Genomic DNA, 7,316 nt, shown 5'->3' with positions numbered 1-7,316 from the left:
TTTTGACCTAAAAATAAATAAATGCTACAAAGAAACACAATTCAAAGATTTAAAACAATAAAACAAATAAAATTATGATTGTTTATGAAGAATAAAATTTTGATTTTTTTTTTTTGGCTTCTCAAGATTTATCTTAGTTGCTCCTTAGCCTTGCCCCAAGACTACTACAAATCTTCTATTTTTTGTTGGTCGAAACATTACTAAGGAGCTAAACTCACTCTATATAATTCTACGTCTTTCATGGAAGACCAAGTAAAAAATAATTTAAAATATATATATATGTGTGTATAATTTTTGTATATTTGACTTTTGACTTTAAACTGAAAAATATAATTTAACAAGGTAATAATTGCTTGCGATAAAGAAAGCAGCACATCATGAATTATTAAACTTGTTTCAATATAAAAGGAATATCAAGCATTTGTCAATTATTATAGTTTGATTTTCCAGCACATCATGAATTATTAAACTTGTTTCAATATAAAAAGAATATCAAGCATTTGTCAATTATTATAGTTTGATTTTCCAAATACAAATGTGGTCAAATGCAATATCAAAATAATTCTTGTAATATTTAAATTTAATTACGGATTTTGACCTAATAAATAAATAAATGTTAAAAATCCCAATTAAAAATTTAAAACAATAATAAAAAGAAAACAAATAAAATCCTAATATTTTTTAAAGAGAGGAGTCGGACTAGCGTGTTCTATTTAGGAACGTGCTATTTAGTGAACCACTTTTCGGGCTCACTATATTAGACGGGCGAGTGAGGCCTTTTTTTCACTATTGGACTATATAGTCTCATTTAAGTTAGTCCCGTCTGTTACCAAACATGGGTTTCGAGTGCTATTTAACCTAGTCCAGTCCAGTCCAGTCCAGTGAAGCGTACCAAACATACCCTTAGTGTGTTACAGCATTTCTTCATTCAAAAGTACAACAAGGTGTTTTCTACGATATTGTGCTCGAGTTAAAATAATAATAATAATTAATATTTTGTTTTTAAAATGTAAAGTTGAAAATTTTGGCCAAAAAAAAAAAGTTAAGTTAAAAAGGACTTATATGTTTCACCGAAAAAAGGACTTATATGTGAAAAGCCCAAACATTTAATTGAGGGAGAGAAGTGAGATTCAAGTATTATTGATCTATTTTTCTAACTATTGTCCACATGTGGTAGGCGAAAATTTTCAAAATCAACATCAGAAAGAAAAATTTGTTGCCTTTGAAATTTTTCGCACAGGTAGACAACACTTCAAGAAGTAGAGAATAATACTTGGATCTCTTCCAACTTTGAAAAGAGAAATATCATTAGAATCTTCTTTAAATTATATTTGTACTTTTATTATTAAGGTGTCCAAGTTCTATCATTTACAATTTCTATAAAAAAAAAAATTTAAACTTCCTCATCCAAACACACTGTAAAGAAATTTCAACGCCAAAATTAGTAAAATTTCCAAGAAATTTATCTGTATTTCTTAAAGACTTGTGCCAATTTGATGCATACTATATAGAAATGGAAAAAAATCCCAAGAAAACTACAAATTGAAAAGGAAGTGCAAGAAGCAAACAAACCATCACACCATCACACCTTATATATATATAATAACTAAAAAGTAAACAGATTGGAATCAAAATGAGCACCAAGTCAATATGAAAATGATTGACACAAAGAAATCCGTTTGAAAACTATTTCAATTTTAGTTTTAAATTTTTATTTTTTGTGCTTGCATATAAAGTAAAACGAGAGAAAAATGGAACTGAGAATGAGAATAAAGATGAAATTGGAGTGTAGATGAACTTTATCATATAAATCTTTGATTGTCAATTTACTGTGTTCACTGTCCATGGTACACGAAAACACCCTTCATTGTCTCATTCAATTATCATAATAACATTGTGCACTAATTTTTTATTTGTAAGACATAAGAAATAATTGGAAATCCTGCTGAGGACTTTTGACCCCTCAAGGTCTTTGGTCTTGCACAATGCCAAGATAAAGAAAACGGATTGGTTGGCAATACAGTCTATTCGCAGATGATTAAAATATTCATATATAAAAAATTGATATATTTAGTCTATTATTGGAGTACTTCTCGCGGATTGGTTGGCAAAACTATTTATATATTTTAGCCATTATTCACAGTTATAATAGTTTTATAATAAAATTTACCAAATAGTTTTGACATTGCTTTTTGTACTAACAACATTTTAAAAATATTATTTAACAAATATGGAGCTGTTTTACTCTACAGCTAATTATTTTCAAAGCATATCAGAAATAACTTTTTTTTAAGTAACAACAATTCCAAATTGGCCCTTAATCCAATGACCTTTATTAAATAGGACCTCACATTACCTTATTTTTAGATCCTTAAGTGAGCGGGACTGTTTCATTATTATATACGACTTATATTTTATTAATTTTTCATCTAAATTCTTTTGAAAAATTGGGTGATAAAATGGAAAATGCATTCACACCTTCATCACTGATTGAAAACGAGTCTAAAGATAATGTGGTCCAGTCTAATTTAAGCAGTTGATACTGTGTCACATTGTTGTTTACTCACATTGTTGTTTAATCAGAAAGCACATGTTGGTCAAGTGTGAATGTAGAAAAAACAGAACAATATAAGTTAGGAAGAAAAAATCTTAAATATATGTTGACTGCAGACCCAGGTCTTTGTCTTGGTCTTCTTTCTACTTATTTAATATTTAATAATATTTAATCGTTGATATATTCATTATATATAATTCGCCGCCTAACAAAACTCGCCACTTAAACTTCATTAGCTACGCATGATAGGAAAATAGAAATTAATTTATAATTTTCAATATTTGAGGGTCCACAGTACAGATTTTTTCAATATTTTCTCAACAGTTACAAAATTTTAATATAAATTTAATATGAAATGCTGAAGTTTGGGGAGAGTTACAGCAACTTCGAGGCAAAGTGTGACCAGGTGCTGAAGTAAATGCCCTTTTGCCTTTCTAACTTTGACAAACAAAAATCATTCATTACATTTGATGAGTACGACAGATTAGTCTCCAGCATGGTATCCGACAATGGGACGTGTAATCCCTGCAGCATTGACAAAGTGGGAAAGCAAAGTTGATTGGCAGCATTATGTGCATATGGCTTTTAGCTTTGGTCTACACGGGTGGGTAAGGGGTGGGTAAGAAACAATAATTAGAGTTTTATTGTTGACAATGAAAGGGTTGGTTTGGAACGTGGAACTGTATTGATTAATTTTTGTCAGATAGTATTAATATATTCAGAGAGTATTGATTATTTATTTATAATATTATAAGATATTTGGTGTTGTTCTGGATAAATGCCAAGAAAAAGAAAAAGGATTGGTGGGCAAAACAGTCTATTCGTTGATGATTAAAATATTCATATATAAAAAATTGATATATTTAGGGCTAGTTTGTCATTGTTGTGCTGTGAAAATAATCTCTGTCAGATTTGCTGTGAGAGAAATCAGTTTGGCGTTTGGTAAACTTTTTGTTAAAAGTGTTGTTGGTACGGATTTCCATATAATCAAAAAATGATTGCCGCATAATCATTAAACCCAACGCCTCTTCGAAACTGATTTCTGCATAATCAGAAAATAAAAGCACCTTATTAGTTGCTTTCCCTAATAGCTTTCTCTCACAACAATTTTTAAAATAAGTGATTTTCTCATAGTTTACCAAACGGGTTGGGCTTCCCAAAATTTTAAAAAATTACTTATCACCCCAAATAAGCAATACCAAACAGGCACTTTCTATCTATACATTTGAGTCATTATTCACAATTATACAGTTTTATATTAAAATTTATCAAACGGTTTTACCAAACATGGAGCTGTTTTACTTTACAACTAATTATTTTCAAAGTACAACAGTAGCAACTTTTTTAAAAAGTAACAACAATTCCAAACTGGCTGGTAATCTAATAGCCTTTATTAAATAGGACCTCACATAACCTTATTTTTAGGTCCTTAAGTGAGCGGGACTGTTTTATTAAATACGACTTATATTTTATTAAATTTTCATCTAAATTCTTTTGAAAAATTGGGTGATATTCATCACTGATTGAAAACGAGTCTAAAGATAATGTGGTCTAGTCTAATTTAAGCAGCACGTTGTTGTTGACTTATGTCAATCAGAGAGCACATGCTGGTCAAGTGTGAATGTAGAAAAAGAAGAAGTTGGGAAGAAAAAAACGTTAAATATATGTTGAGTGCAGATCCAGGTCTTGGTCTTCTTTCTACTTATTTAATATTCAATAATATTTAATCTACTTTGTAAAAATGGATCGAATGATATGATGGTTTCTTTCTTTTTGTCTTTCTTTAAACAAAAAGCGTTCCTCGACTTTTCATTACAAGACCGTAAGTCACCTTTTGAAAATATTGATTTAAAGTAGTCTTTTTCTTCGAATTTCAACTACCAATTATGAAGCAAAACTTGTTGGAAATGGGTATGTTGAGAATTGTGAACTGAGTGGGGAACTGACTCAATATAAATTCGTCGTCCTGCCTTCGATGAATAAAGCATCGATGGAACTGAATTAAAAGCCATTACATTTGAAAATAACAAGATGAACTGAAAATAGTTTAGAAAACCAGCTCGACTCACTAATATAGAGCAAATAGTGACATTGTTATGGAAAATGTAAAGTCCTTGAATGAATTATGGTTGAGGAATGTCCTTCTCTAACCGAATGATTGCAGCAAAACTTAACTGGAAATGATACATCAACTGGAAATCTTACTAACGTGGGGAAATGATTGCAAAACGATCTACAATGTAATCTAGAATCTGTGCGGCCTAAATAAGGCTTGAAATCTCTAAGGAAACTCTCTGGGAAATATCAAAAATCTATGAAATCTGGATTGATATTTGTTTAGAAATTCAAACTCAAACACTTAACACATATTACAATTTGGCTCATGACAAATTCAAACCCAAACACTTAGCATATACTACGATATTCAACACCATATGTTATTTAATATTACAGTGCATGATCTCATATCAAATCATGGTAACTGGTAGAACTCTTGAGGTACGCAAATGTCCAGATGCCTTGCAGACAGTATGGTTGTATTCACTCAATTCGAAGTAGAGCAGAAAGGATTGGGTGGTATGGTTAGATTGTCACCTTCTCTTTCTAACATTTGAACTACAACTTTCATTGGAGGACGATCTATTGGGTGCCATTGGACGCACCATAGACCCACGATGGCAAGTTTCTTTGCAATTTCAGCATCTCCTTCATCCTCAATATGGATCCTTAGGTCGTCCCCTTGTTCTAAAAGGTTATAAATCCATTCCGGGAAGTAGACTTGGCTGGTGGAGTCCTCCATGACCTTAAAGTTTTTTCTGCCACCAACCATTTCCAGCAACATCATCCCGAAACTATAGACATCTGACTTGTAGGACACGCTACCGAAGTTCCTAGAGAACACTTCGGGTGCAATGTAGCCCATGGTCCCCCTGACGGTTGTCATGGATATTGCGCTTTGATCCCTTGCGCATAACTTGGCTAGACCAAAATCGGAAACTTTCGGAGTGAAATTCTGGTCTAGCAAAATGTTGTGGGGTTTGATGTCGAAATGGAGGATTCGGTGGTCACACCCTTGGTGAAGATACTCAATTCCTTTGGCAATACCTAAAGCAATATCTTGCAACTTATCCCAACCAAGGAAAGAATTTTTATTATCTGCTGATGATAAAAAGTTTTGTAATGAGCCATTTGGTAAGAATTCATACACAAGAGCTCATATAAACCCATCAGCACAAAAGCCAACCAAGCGAACCACATTGACATGGTGCACGCGACCCATTGTTCCCATTTCATTTGTAAAATCTTCTCCATTATTTTCATTTGAATTGTTGAGGATTTTCACAGCAACAAGCAATTCAGAGGAAAGCTTCCCTTTAAAAACTGTTCCATAGGCCCCTTGCCCCAACTTGTCCTTGAATTGATTTGTTATCCTCTTAATATCAGCATAGGAATATCTGCTTGGCTTCTGAGCTATGTAATCTTCCAAAAATCTTTCAATTCTCAACTGATTTGTTTTCTCTGTTTTGTTGGAGCTATAGGCATGGTAGATGACGAGAGCCCCCACTGCGATAAGAGCCACAGAAACTGTGCAAACTGCAGATAGAGATGACAAAAATTAACCTAATTATATTTGATTCAGATTTATACATCAACACAAGTATTTTAATTTATGGACAACTCACCTGATATCTTTATGCGTGTCCCTCTACGGCTACTACCTGTAAAAGTTGTTACTTAAGCTAATAAGTACTTTTGCTATGAAATCGATAAAATTTTGAGTCCTGACTGAAAATAAATAATATTTGCTTGCAAAGTACTGCAACAAAGCCAAGTTTAGTTAAATGATACCTTCAGGGAAATGTAAACATTCGCTTTCTGCAGTCTTATTAACATCTGCAAGACTATATTCACTAATCTTTGATCTACATGCCTTGCCCATCTCTTTGCAATGTCGACATGATGGTTTGGACCAATGCAACTTCATTGGAAAGGATGATATGTCTGGACTTGATGTATAGTCATGCAGCTTGGTACAAGACTCTAGGGGCAGTCTATCAACAGAACATTGAGTGTTGACAGCATATATACCGTTTTCAGGATTGTCAAGGTCGGAAGGGCTCAATTGCATCATACAAAAGCTTGTGTATGCATCCCTTTCCCTAGGATATGAACAACTAAATAGGGTATAATTATAGTTATTGTGTCCAGGCACAAATTGTAAGGGAGAAGAAGATAAACTGAAGTAAAAAATATTTCCTAATGGGTAAGATATTTCAATCTCCTGAGATGTGTACTTAATCTTTTCAACGAAGAGCTTGTTAGATGAAGATGGCATCTCGAGCAGAGTCTGGTTGTCGTTAGTGCATGACAGATCAAAGCCATGGTAACCGCAATGGATTGACTGCTTACCTTTAAGTCGAAATGGGAATCGGATGGCGGGGCCGTCCGGTTTACATCTTGCTTCTCTGCAAATTTCAAGGCCTACTCCGCCATGGACTGCATCGACATCTACTACTATGAGCAACCAGCATAAGAAATTGATCAGAAGCATTATTCTAACAAAAAAAATGGATTGCAGCATTCCGGTCTCTTGCTAAGTTATTAATTGATTGTATACGACAGATATATGGATAAGATTTAAGCATTAATATCGTCTACTCAGATATATAGCATGATTGGTTTTATGATGGATGAGTCTCCAGCATAGTAGCCGACAATGGGAAGTGTAATCCCTGCAGCATTGACGAAGTGGGAAAGCAAA

At 33.1% G+C, this 7,316-nt stretch overlaps 1 pseudogene across 1 annotated transcript; it reads right to left on the bottom strand.

Annotated features, from left to right (window-relative positions):
- Window positions 1–4,856: 4,856 nt before the first annotated feature.
- Window positions 4,857–7,311, bottom strand: LOC110771047 (rust resistance kinase Lr10-like; annotated as a pseudogene). Its single transcript, XR_015834145.1, has 3 exons — window positions 6,404–7,311; window positions 6,238–6,273; window positions 4,857–6,148 (listed from the first exon to the last, which is right to left on the bottom strand). The product of XR_015834145.1 is annotated as a rust resistance kinase Lr10-like (transcript).
- Between the last annotated feature and the right edge of the window lie 5 nt (window positions 7,312–7,316).

This window comes from Prunus avium, chromosome 2 (assembly GCF_965620075.1).
Source record: "Prunus avium chromosome 2, drPruAviu1.hap1.1, whole genome shotgun sequence".
NCBI lineage: Eukaryota > Viridiplantae > Streptophyta > Magnoliopsida > Rosales > Rosaceae > Prunus > Prunus avium.
Note: the sequence above shows the minus strand (reverse complement) of the source record. Positions and strands in the feature narration are given on the sequence as shown.